Source organism: Pleurodeles waltl, chromosome 4_1 (assembly GCF_031143425.1).
Source record: "Pleurodeles waltl isolate 20211129_DDA chromosome 4_1, aPleWal1.hap1.20221129, whole genome shotgun sequence".
Classification (NCBI taxonomy): domain Eukaryota; kingdom Metazoa; phylum Chordata; class Amphibia; order Caudata; family Salamandridae; genus Pleurodeles; species Pleurodeles waltl.
The window spans coordinates 438,267,681-438,280,144 of NC_090442.1; the positions used below are offsets into that span (position 1 = coordinate 438,267,681).

At 47.6% G+C, this 12,464-nt stretch overlaps 1 protein-coding gene across 1 annotated transcript in view; it reads right to left on the reverse strand.

Annotated features, from left to right (window-relative positions):
• The window catches only part of SEMA3E (semaphorin 3E), a 553,526-nt gene that overhangs the window by 111,802 nt on the left and 429,260 nt on the right, over positions 1 to 12,464 (reverse strand). The gene's annotated exons all lie outside the window — the stretch shown is intronic.

The window sequence follows — 12,464 nt, forward strand, 5'->3', positions numbered from 1 at the left end:
ACAGGGCTTTTCTCTATAGGATCCTTCCGCCCGCTGCAGGAGTAGTGTCATTTTTTTTAACGCTAGTCCAACAATGTGTGAGTTTAGCACCACAGATATGTCAACATTTCTGATGCATCTGTGAAAACGTGCGCCATTGAGCTCTGTATTGTAAATAGCGCGCGTCCATGGCATCATTAGGCAGTTGTAGGGCAAGAAATCTGACGCATCTTAGGTGATGCACCAGATTCTTGTAAATGAGTCCCTGAAAGTGCATTGAATAGAGGCTGGTTTGAAGTGTTGACCGTAATAATCCAAAGAACACAAACTTTCTATATTTTTTTTTTTTTAAACAAACAATTGTATGGGATAGCTGAAAATGATGTGTTCACATGGGAATCTTCTTCAGCCGAAATATGGCACTAAGTATACTGCTGGAGTGTTTAGATAACTGATGTACCAAGTACTTCTTTGGAACATCGAAACAATCTTACATGAGTGCCCACAAGAGGCTCTGTCTAATGTGCAGAAGTGTACTACTGAGCCAAGTAGGAGTTTTCAGACAACCCTTTGTACCATGTGAAATTGACAATCTATTAAAAAAGAATGAGTCTTTTAGGCTTATTTATGTTTTATTATAGGTTTAAGAACTGAATACTTCAGAAAAATAAGAGAAAGCCAGGTACCTGGACTTTGAGCATCACCTTGACACAAGAGAAAAGTAGCCTTTTGTGCATGTATAAGCTCTCTGCTTCCAAGGTTAAAGCAGAGCATCAGTAGAAGGTGAAAGCTGACTGTTAGAAATCGGGTCTTTGGTTGGCAGTCAGGTTACCCCCTGTCCAAGCAAGGACCCACACTCTAGTCAGGGTAAAAGAGAATCACCCTCATCTAACCCCTGCTTTCCCCCTTGGTAGCTTGGCACGAGCAGTAGGCTTAACTTCAGAGTGCTAGGTGTAAAGTATTTGTACCAACACACACAGTAACTTAATGAAAACACTACAGAATGACACAACACAGGTTTATAAAAATAGAAAACATTTATCTAAGCAAAACAAGAGTAAAACGACAAAAAATCACAATACACAAGTCAAGTTATCAATTAAAAACCCAAAAGAGTCTTCATGTAATTTTAAACACCAAGCTAACGCTGTTAGTGTGGAAATGTACCTGGGTGCGTCAAAAATAACCCCACATGGGTGAGTGTGCGTCAAAAAGGGCTTTCGATGCGTCGATTTCACTCACGACCGAGACCTTGTGTTGTTTCTCCTTCAGTCGAGTCGATGTGCGTCGTTTCGTCTCTCCGCAGGAGAGCGATGCGACGATTCAAACCGCATTTTCTGGTCCGGGCAGGCCTTGCATTGTTTTTACACTCCCAGTGGTGGTTGCGTCAGAAATTCAGCCGCACAATGGTCCAAAAACCACGCAGCGCAGGTTGTGATCTCACTAGCCTCCATCAGCGACGCTGCGTGTCGTTTCCCCAGGTCTGGATGTCGATCTTCCAGTTGCGTTGCAGGTGAGCATCGATTTTCAGCCAGAAGCCAGTTGCGCGTCGATTTTACAGCCGCAGATCGGAGTTGCGTCAATCTTTTCCCGGCACGGCGGTCGGTGCGTGGATTTCTCACTCTTGGGCTGCCAGCTTCTCCTTTCAGGGTCCCAGGAACCTGATAGGCACCACTTAGCAGAGTAGGAGTCTCTCCAGAGACTCCAGGTGCTGGCAGAGAGAGGTCTTTGCTGTCCCTGAAACTTCAAACAACAGGAAGCAAGCTCTAAATCAAGCCCTTGGAGAGTTCTTTGCAAGATGGAAGGCACACAAATTCCAGTCTTTGTCACCTAGCACAGGTAGAAACATCAACTGCAGGATAGCTCCACAAAGCTTAGTCACAGGCAAGGCAGCTCTTCTTCCTCAGCTATTCAGCTCTTCTCCAGGCAGAGGTTCCTCTTGGTTTCCAGAAGTGTTCTAAAGTCTGTAGTTTTAGGTGCCCTTTTTATACCAATTTTCTCCTTTGAAGTAGGCCTCCTTCAAAGCAAATTCTCACTCTTGATTGTGAAATCCTGCCTTGCCCAGGCCAGGCCCCAGACACTCACCAGGGGGTTGGAGACTGCATTGTGTGAGGGCAGGCACAGCCCTTTCAGGTGTGAGTGACCACTCCTCCCCACCCTCCTAGCACAGATGGCTCATCAGGAAATGCAGATTACACCCCAGCTCCCTTTGTGTCACTGTCTAGTGTGAGGTGCAACCAGCCCAACTGTCAAACTGACCCAGACAGAGAATCCACAAACAGGCAGAGACACAGAAATGGTTTAAGCAAGAACAAATGCTCACTTTCTAAAAGCGTCATTTCCAAACACACAATCTTAAAATCAACTTTACTAAAAGATGTATTTTTAAATTGTGAGCTCAGAGACCCCAAACTCCACATGTCCATCCGCTCCCAAAGGGAATCTACACTTTAATCATATTTAAAGGTAGCCCCCATGTTAACCTATGAGAGAGACAGGCCTTGCAACAGTGAAAAATGAACTTAGCAATATTTCACTGTCAGGACATATAAAACACATTACTATGGGGGTTATTCTAACTTTGGAGGAGTGTTAATCCGTCCCAAAAGTGACGGTAAAGTGACGGATATACCACCAGCCGTATTACGAGTTCCATAGGATATAATGGACTCGTAATACGGCTGGTGGTAAATCCGTCACTTTTCCGTCACTTTTGGGACGGATTAACACCTCCTCCAAAGTTAGAATAACCCCCTATATGTCCTTCCTTAACCATACACTGCACCCTGCCCTTGGGGCTAACTAGGGCCTACCTTAGAGGTGCCTTACATGTAAGAAAAGGGGAGGTTTAGGCCTGGCAAGTGGGTACACTTGCCAAGTTGAATCCAATTACATTCACATTTTGTACAGGAGCACTTGCACTTTAGCACTGGTTAGCAGTGGTAAAGTGCCCAGAGTAACAAAAACAGCAAAAACAGAGTACAGCACACATCAGCAACCTGGGAAACAGAGACACAAAGTTAAGGGAGACCACGCCAAGGATGAAAAGTCTAACAGTGACAAAGTAGTAAAATTTGAAAAAGATCAAACACAATAAACACAAACAAAAGATAGCACTTGTTGAACAAGGTTGAAGTACTATAAAGTATGCTGTGAACTTTAAAAGTGCAAATGACCAAAAATATAATCCTAAACCGTACATCTTTGGTGAAGCATTATAACAAAATTGCTGTAAGTCTATTCGGTTAAACCTCAGTCATATGAAACTTGCTTGAGCAGAGAAGATGGTGGATGCTCTTTAACAGAGCTCCACAATGAAACCCTCTTAATATGCACATTATCACCTAAGCGAAGAGACATCTATACCCCTAAACTCCGCACCACATACTGTTGAACAGGGGCAACCCCGTGATCCCATTGCCGATGCTCTACTGTCCTAGAGGACTCCTAAAGGAGACTATGACCTTGACCATCCTGCTGGAACCCATGCAGCAGCCTGGTAAGGGACTTGCTAGTGGCATACTGTTGCCACCTTGGTGCCGGAGCAGAAACCAGAGTCTTCTGTATTCTTCCCTTTCCTTCTCCACCCTTTATCTCCCCAGCAGAGGCCGGTCCTGGCAACAACTGCATCTTGCAGACATGGAGGGGCCTGGCGGCTCTTGGCCCCTTAGGACGCAAGTGAACCAGATGTCCAGTGGTGATTGCAGGGGAGGCAGTCGCCCACCACCGTGTGGCAAAGACCTGGTGCTGCCTAGGCCCATGAACCCTGCGGATCTGCTTTTCTTCCCTGGTGGGCTACTGGGGGCTAGCCTGATGAGATGTGACAAAGTCCCCAAAAAAGGTAATGGAAATAAGCATGATTGCCTGGGAGCTGTGACCAACACTTGGAGAACAATGCTTTTGCAACAACTGGTGACGTTAGAATGGACTTAGGCTAACTCCAATTTAGTCCATAGCCTGGTGCACCACTGCACTGGGGAGAATGTCAAGAGTTACCAGCACCTGCTACCTGCCTGATCCTACCGGTCCCTGCCACTATCAGACCGCTAAGGATTCCTGAGAGACAGAAAAGCTAATTGGCACCTGCCCCCTGCCACACCCTAGTCAAGAATCCCAGGGCAAGGATTGTAGACCAGAGGGCCCTAGGTGTGATGCCAATATAATAATTCACCACTGAAACATTCTTTCTTGGGTCCTGCCCATGCTGCACTACAATGGAGCTGCCTTACAGTGAGTGCAAGTGGGCGCCACATTGTGCCTGGCTCCCTTCCAGGTTAACGATTGTGGGGAACTATGGGAAATACTTGCATGGTCCCCTGAACTTCATCCTACTGCTGGGGACCCACTGACTTCCCTGGGACCCCCATCTCAGACACCAAGAGTGCTGGGATTGACTTATCATCTGGGCTGGACAGTGGACCCTTATGCACTAACCACATTGCCCTGGACAACCAGACTCCTTGGGTGATATAGGGCACTTGTGCTCCAGGACTCGCCTGTGCCATCTTTTGAAGTGGTTATCTCCTCGGGCTGCACTGGCGAATCCCTGGTAATCACAGGTAAATTATGCACTGTCCTGGCAGCTATATAGAAATCTAGGGTTTCCCTGGAAAACAAAATGAAGGCTCTGGCAGTGAACTTAATCCTCCTGCATGATGACCATCAGAAACAGGCAGACAAAGTTCATGTAGTGGAATGAACAAATGCCGTCCTCCAGCCGCAAGCAAGGTCTACTTCACGGAATTCTACGGAGTTTATTTAAAACTCTGTGGAATTCCACATAGTTCTGTGAGCTGTGGAGTGCTGCCTGCCCTAGTGGCACCCTGGCCTGAATGCATCTGATCTTGGAAGCTCTAAGTTGACCTGCTTACCGCTTCCGAGATCGGGCATATGCAGGCAAGGAAGCCCCCACCTAAAGCTACTCCCAGACCACTGATAGCTTGCTTCTCCACTACTGAGACCAGGATCTTATCCTTAATAAAACTCTCACGGAGCCAATGGTGGCCAATGAACGAATCATGATCTTCCCAGGCTATACAATAGGCTGATGTGCCTTCAGAGCACATTCCTTGCTGTTAAACATAGATTCCGGGACCTAAATGTGAGTTGCTCTATCCACTTTCTTGAAGGGCTCTGAGTTATTGATGAAGGGAAGACACATTACTTCAGAGATCCCAAAGAAGGTTGGGACTTGATTGAGCAGTGTGGAATCAAACCCTCCTCTGTCCCTTCACCGGCATTGACAGACTTGGGGAGACTGGGTGGGGGGGCTAGTATCACTGCCATTGCCATTGGGTGGCACACCTCTCACAGTTGCAGACATCACCAGACCTAAAACAGGTGATACAGGAGTGGCGGAGTGCTCTACAGATGGAGTCAGTGATACAGGATTCAGCTCAGTTATCAGACTGGCCCCTCCCAACTAGGCTCCGCCACCCCACCCAGTGTGACTACTCAAGCAGCACACAATGGGTATCATTATGACCCCGGCAGTCAGAGCTAATGTGGCGGTAGTACCACCAACAGGCTGGTGGTACTTACCGCCACGTTATGAAAATGGCGACCCGCCAATGTAAACTCCGACCGCCATGGCAGTAGCAGCCCCCGGGCTGGAGATTCTCATCTCCAGCCCTGTGGCCGCTATTGTGCCGCTGCTGGTATTATGTCCCTGCCTACCGCTATATGAAGGCCACGAAAACCATGGCGGTAGGCCTTATCAGTGAAAGGGAATTCCTTCCCTGTCACTGATAGGAGGCCCCTTCCCTCTCCAAACCTCCCCAGACACTGCACACGCCCCCTACATCCACGTCCCTTAAAACACACACACACTCATCTATACATACATCCACGCACACGTTAATTCATTCACGCACACCTCTGCACACACATCATAACACACACACTGAGAAGAATACACATTTCCATACATACACGCACTCACACACATTCATACACCCACTTACACACATTCATACACGCATGCAAAAAAACACTACACACACACTCGCATTCACGCACACACTCACACATGCATGCACCCCCCCCACACAAACACAACACCCCCAACCCCCATCCCCTGTTGGAAACCCGACTTACCTGGATCCAGGGGACCTTCCGGCAGGGGACGGGATGGGGCGCTGCTACCGCCTGCAGCGCCCGCCAGCAGAACACCACCAGGCTGTATTATTTGTCATAATATGGCTGATGGCGGTCTACTGGCATGGTGCTGCTGGTTGTAGCAGTGCCACCTTACCGCCATCTGCCAGTATGGCCACAGCCGGATTTCCACCCTTCTTGTGGCGGAAATACTGCTGTGGTCATATTATGGCGATGGATGGTAGGCACGGCGACGGTCTTTTGTTGGCTGTCTCTGCGGAAGTAGGTGGTTTGGACCAATGTTGAAAGGAGGGCCAACATCCTTTGAGCCTCATCTGAGTTATCATTGTTCAGCCAATTAAATATCTATTGAGTAGCATTGTCAATGTAATTTTATGTTTTTTTCTAGTTGCAGTTAACCTGGCAGCCTTACTTCTCCAGTGCATCACTTACAACCTGTTTTTCTGCTGCAATGTTTGTGTCCTAAGCGCTTGCCGTATGAGACATAGGAATCACCAGCACACTTCCCAGAGGCCACACACCCATTCCACATGGGGATTTCACATACACGCACACCTCGCCTGCCTACTTCCTCCTCTTTGAAGATATGTCTTACCTGACACATGACGTTAATTAGTTTGGGCGGATGCATGTTGGCCCTCCACTCCCAATGGTATTCTCAGTTTTATCATATTATTTTATATGTGTTTTATATTTGCCACCTGCACCTTCCCACTCACATACTGCTGGACACATGACATGCAGCCTCCCCAGCTGGGATCATAACCTCCCCACTATTAACCCATTGCGATGACTAACACTAACATACTAACCAGGAATGTCTGAGTAATGCAGACTCCCTTTCACAGGTATGCGGTCTAGTCTTAATTGTGACACCGCTATACGCACTGAACATTTTTACAGGAATCACACCTAATATGCAAGGAAGCTGCTTAACTACAGAAGTGCTGAAAGAGGGCAGGTCTAGTCCACTAACTACTCCACTTAAACCTTCACACTTGTATAGCGCACTACTCACCCGTTAGGGTCTTAAGGTGCTTTACGCATACCGCTGTGGAACCCCTCCTGACCTTTCCCTGTGAGGTACCCACTCCTGGGCAACCCCAGGATGAAGCCAGGCATCTAAGAGCTGTCAGGGCCGTTGTGGAGATGAAGCAAGCTATTGCCCAGAGTTACAGAGTGGGACCCATTAATTAGATTAGGCACCGAGGCGAGAATTATCTGGTCCAAGGGAATTGAGTCCAAGACCCACTGAGGCAGGAATTGAACCCTGGTCCCAGGCCAGATCTTTGCATCAGGGTCTGCCGCTCTAACCATTGTGCCACACTTCTCCACTTATGCACATGGCATTCTAGTCCAGATCAAAGCTGGCATTGCCTTTATAGCAGACACAGCTATTGTAGACTCAGAGTGTAGGTATGTATTTATAGAGGGCCGTTTGAAGTTCATTGCATATTACTTGGTGCCATATATGCCCCCAACGCCGATCAAATGGGATTCCAGGCCAACTTGCTTGGGGTGCTCTCACGTTGGAACAGGATCCCTTAGTTATTGGGTGGGGACTTTAAGAGCGTTTTGAGGATTGACCTGGATCGCTCCTTCCCTCCTTTTCCCCACACACATGATGCCTCTAACACCCATGTGCTGACCATCTGGTTGCACCACTGGCAGTTGTCTGATATATGGCTCATGCGTAAGTCTTGCATGAGAGTGTATTCATTTTACTCACATGCACACAAACTCCACGCACCAATAGACCAGCTGGTGGGCACCCTGGACTTCATCCCCCACATCGACTACTTAGGCAGAATGCACTAAGATCATAACCCCTAACACCTGTAGTTGAAATGGGACCATGAGCACCCCCTGTCCCCACTTGGAGGCTACAACTGACAGCACTAGATGACCCCCCATTCTGTGCCTCCCTTAGCACCACCATAGCAGAACACTTTGAAATAATGATAATTCAGCTCCATTCTGTCTGACTGAATGGGATGCATTTAAAGAAATCATTAGGGGCCACTGCTTAGGTGGTACCTGGAATATGCAAACTAGCTAAACAAATATATATTTCCCAGATAGAACAATGTGAGATAGAGATATGAGTCCCATGCACAATCAAACCGAGAAGGTAAACATCACCTTGCAAAGGCACAGTGAAAACACTCTCTAATACTAGAGAGGCTGTGTTGACTTAACTATGTAGCACACTCTGCCAGGTCACATTCTGAGGCTGATAAAACAGGGTCGCTCCTGGCCTGGCTCAGCTGCCAGGAACAGCCAAGGCATCCCTTCCTGGAGCAGAAAGCTGCATCTGGAGCTCTTCAAAACACACTTACTGGGATATCCATGCATTACTAACAAACTATTACATTTCACTGTACATGTTTGTGGCGCCCACATCAACAGAAAGGATTGACTCCTTCCTAGTTAGAATACCCCTTCCCTGTGTGTCACCAGAACAGAGAGCAGATCTAGACAGTCCCATCATGGCCATCGAGATTCAGGAAGTCATCTGAGCACTTGCTACCGGTAAGACCCTAGAGTGGACGGGCTTCTGGCTGAATTTTACAAGGCATATGCTTCTCTTTCAACCCCTCGTCTGAAGACATTATATGAAGGAGCCCTGACAGCCGCCTGCCCACCAGCCTTGCTCTGGGAGGCACTGCTCATCTCCTTCCCAAAACCTGACAGGGATCCCATGGCACTGGGATCTTATAGGCCACTGGGAGTCCTCAACACTGATTACAAAATCTTAGCCAAGATCTAGCTGACAGACTGGCATCTTTAGTCCCACTATTGGTACATTTGGGACAAAATGGATTTGTTCTGGACTGGAACACTTCCCTCCATCTGCAAAAGGTCATTCCAGATCTTAGAATATGCCCCCATGGCTGGCCCGAGCAAGTTGTCTGGTAGTGGATTTAAGAGAAAAAGCTTTTGATTCCCTGGAATGGGCCTTTCTGTTTGAGGCGCTGCCTCGCAATGGTCTAGGGGCTCGATTCATTCAACTGGCCAAACTTCTTTATATCCAGCCACTGGCCAGAGTTAAAACAGGCAACCTTATATTTGATCCTGATTCACAGAGGCAGCCACTAAAGCTGCCCACTTACCCCACTTCTTTTTTTTCGGTCATAGAGCCACTGGCACTTATCCAAGCATGTACAGACAGGACTGGGGAATCCCGTTTGGTGACGGTCTACACTTGGTCTCCTTGCTCCTTTATCTTAGAGATATCCACAATGTCCAGACATATGTCGCTCAGACATGCAACATGTTTGTCAAACCTTCTAGGCTTAAGGTTAACTGGGCTAAATCTTGTTTCACTCCCCTGACACATGATGTAACCCTTTGCCTAATGGTGCACAGTTGACATGGCAGGACGTCATCCTCTGCTACCTGGGTATTGGAATCTATCACAGACCTGCCGACCTCTTAGACAGCAACCTTACTAGGGTGGTGCACTCACTGCAGGCATGGATAGAGTTCTGGAAGTCTCTGCCATTTTCAGTGGCTGGGCGTGTAACTCTAAAAAAATGGTTATGCTATCTTACTTGTTATACTTTTTTGTCATTCCTCCCCTTCACATTATGAAGTCCCTTTCTTTTGGTTGCCTCAGCAGTTGACAAGCACATTCATCTAACATAGCACAAGCTGTAGGGTGGCTCTAGCTAACCTATGCTTACCTACTGACCAGGGTGGTCTTGCAGTTCTGAGTTTTGAGCAGTACTATTTGGCCTCTCAGTTGCAATGGGTTGTCCAGTAATTCTCGGTACTCCAACTTGTAGACACTGCTACAACCTCTTCATGATGGGATCTGCCTTGTATACTGCACCTGTTTCACCTTTGCTCTAAGGATGTGCTGCCCTGCCCCTCTTTTTTATGAGTAGCCTGATGCTGTTACGGGCGGAAACTCTTCTCACAAGGACAACACAGCTATATGTCCCAGCATTACCTCTCCTAGGCACACCGAGGGGGAGATCGCTCACCTCCTTGGCAGACCAGATCACTTGGCATGAGGTAGGTCTCCACAGATTAGGAGCTTTGTCTTGCAATGGTGCTCTTGTTCCTTTTGCTAACTTGATGGAGGAAGAGGGATTCCATCCTGGTCATTTCTTCCTCCACAACTCACTCATTAGTATACTAGGAGTACAATGAGGGGATTTACTGCAGGAGTACCCAATACACCTCATAACCCAATACCAATACCTTCGCGTTATGGGCACAGGTCATCATTTGACACACTGCTTTGCTGATTCTTTGCACACACACATGCAGCGGCACCGCTTACCTCGCTGCTTCGCCATTGGGAGATGGATCTGGGCTGTCCCTGTACAGATAATGAATGGCTCGCTATACTGGAGTAACCTACCCTTATACTGTGCAACGCCTGCTTCCAACTCACACAATACTCCATAGGGCATCCCTGACCTCTAGCAAGATCAACCACCACTTCCACTGCACTGATGCAGTCTGCCCCCACTGTTGCTCATGTGATGCAGGTGATGGAGCAGATATGTTAATTAAGAAATTTCTGATGACTTATGTGTGTGCTTACTAATGAGATAAATGCATAGAGAAATTAATTGTAGAAAAATAATGTGCATGTTTGAAAATGTGCCCTCGGGGAGTGATCACCATGTGTACTAAAAGAACTAAAAGGTGCAAAATAATGAAAAAAATATAAGAAAAATGCATTAATATGTCATAACGAAATGTATGACCTATGTTTTATATTAATTCATATTCTTAAATGAGCCGGACTAAGGGCCTGGCTTCACTGGGCCTCGCTTGCTCTGAACATGGAGAATTTGAATGCCTTGCAAAGGACTGGTAACTGGAGATGGGGACCTTACACCGCTCAGAGTTCAGGCCGCTCAGCTAGAACATTCTGCAAATGTACCAACGGACAAGAGATGATTAAGACAATTTGATACAATTACGTGTAGTGTAGGCTAAATGTACCTTCCCAGGACTTGAACAATAGAGGCACTGACTGAAGACTTGTATGCAACAACTTTGTTACCTGAAGAGCCGGATGATGTTCTCATTGCAAGAAGAACCAATCAGTTTTATGGGACAAAAAACATATGCAAACTCAAAGATTTGGTAAACAAAAACTATAGGTTATAGTCATAACTTCGATAGACTGACCAATTAGCAATTAGTGGGATGGACTGGGAGACCCTAATAAAAAGTCATGACAAAGGGTGAGGATTCAGAACTGCAAGGAGAAAGTTGATGACATCAGAAGACGCTGTCCGAGGTGCTGATATTGGGCTCATACTCTGTAAGCCTGATCTGTAGCTGACTATTGATGACCTGAAGACGAAGACTGACTTGTTGCTAATCCATCCTGGATAGGTAGCTATGAAATGTGACTGACGCTTTTGCGCCTTTTCTTCTAGGTACCAATTGCGCTGTTTTACAGATATTCACTCTTAGGTAGATTTTTCCAAATTAATGTTTTTCCCTAAATAGTTTTCGCATTGTGCTTTGTCGTACATGTTTTCATCAAGAGATAATGGGGGTCATTCCGACCCTGGCGGTAAAAACCGCCAGGGCCGGGGACCGCGGATGCACCGCCAACAGGCTGGCGGTGCATCCTTGGGCATTCTGACCGCGGCGGTACAGCGGGGGTCAGAAACGGGAAACCGGCGGTGTACCGCCGGTTTCCCGCCGCCCTAGGGAATCCTCCATGGCGGCGCTGCAGGCAGCGCCGCCATGGGGATTCCGACCCCCTTACCGCCAGCCTGGCTCTGGCAGTTTTGACTGCCAGAACCTGGCTGGCGGTAACGGGTGTCGTGGGGCCCCTGGGGGCCCCTGCAGTGCCCATGCCAATGGCATGGGCACTGCAGGGGCCCCCTCACAGGGCCCCACCAAGATTTTCAGTGTCTGCCAAGCAGACACTGAAAATCGCGACTGGTGCAGCTGCATCCGTCGCACCCTTTCCACTCCGCCGGCTCCATTCGGAGCCGGCATCCTCATGGAAGGGGGTTTCCCGCTGGGCTGACGGGTGGCCTTCTGGCGGTCGCCCGCCAGCCCAGCGGGAAACTCAGAATTACCGCGGCGGTCTTTTGACCGCGCAGCGGTATTCTGACGGCGGGACTTTGGCGGGCGGCCTCCGCCGCCCGCCAAAGTCAGAATGACCCCCAATGTCTTTTAACTGATGAATTAATAAAGAGTTGATCTGAATAAACTTCGAACTAACAGATGACTTAGAATTGTAAGCAATAGGGAATAGAACTTGTTAACCCTTTCCATGATTAGTGGTTATTTCTTATTAGTATGATTACTATTGTGGTTTCATAAAGTGTTTATCTTGTTTATTGATGTTGATTTTTGGTTCAGTGGTCACTGCATGACAG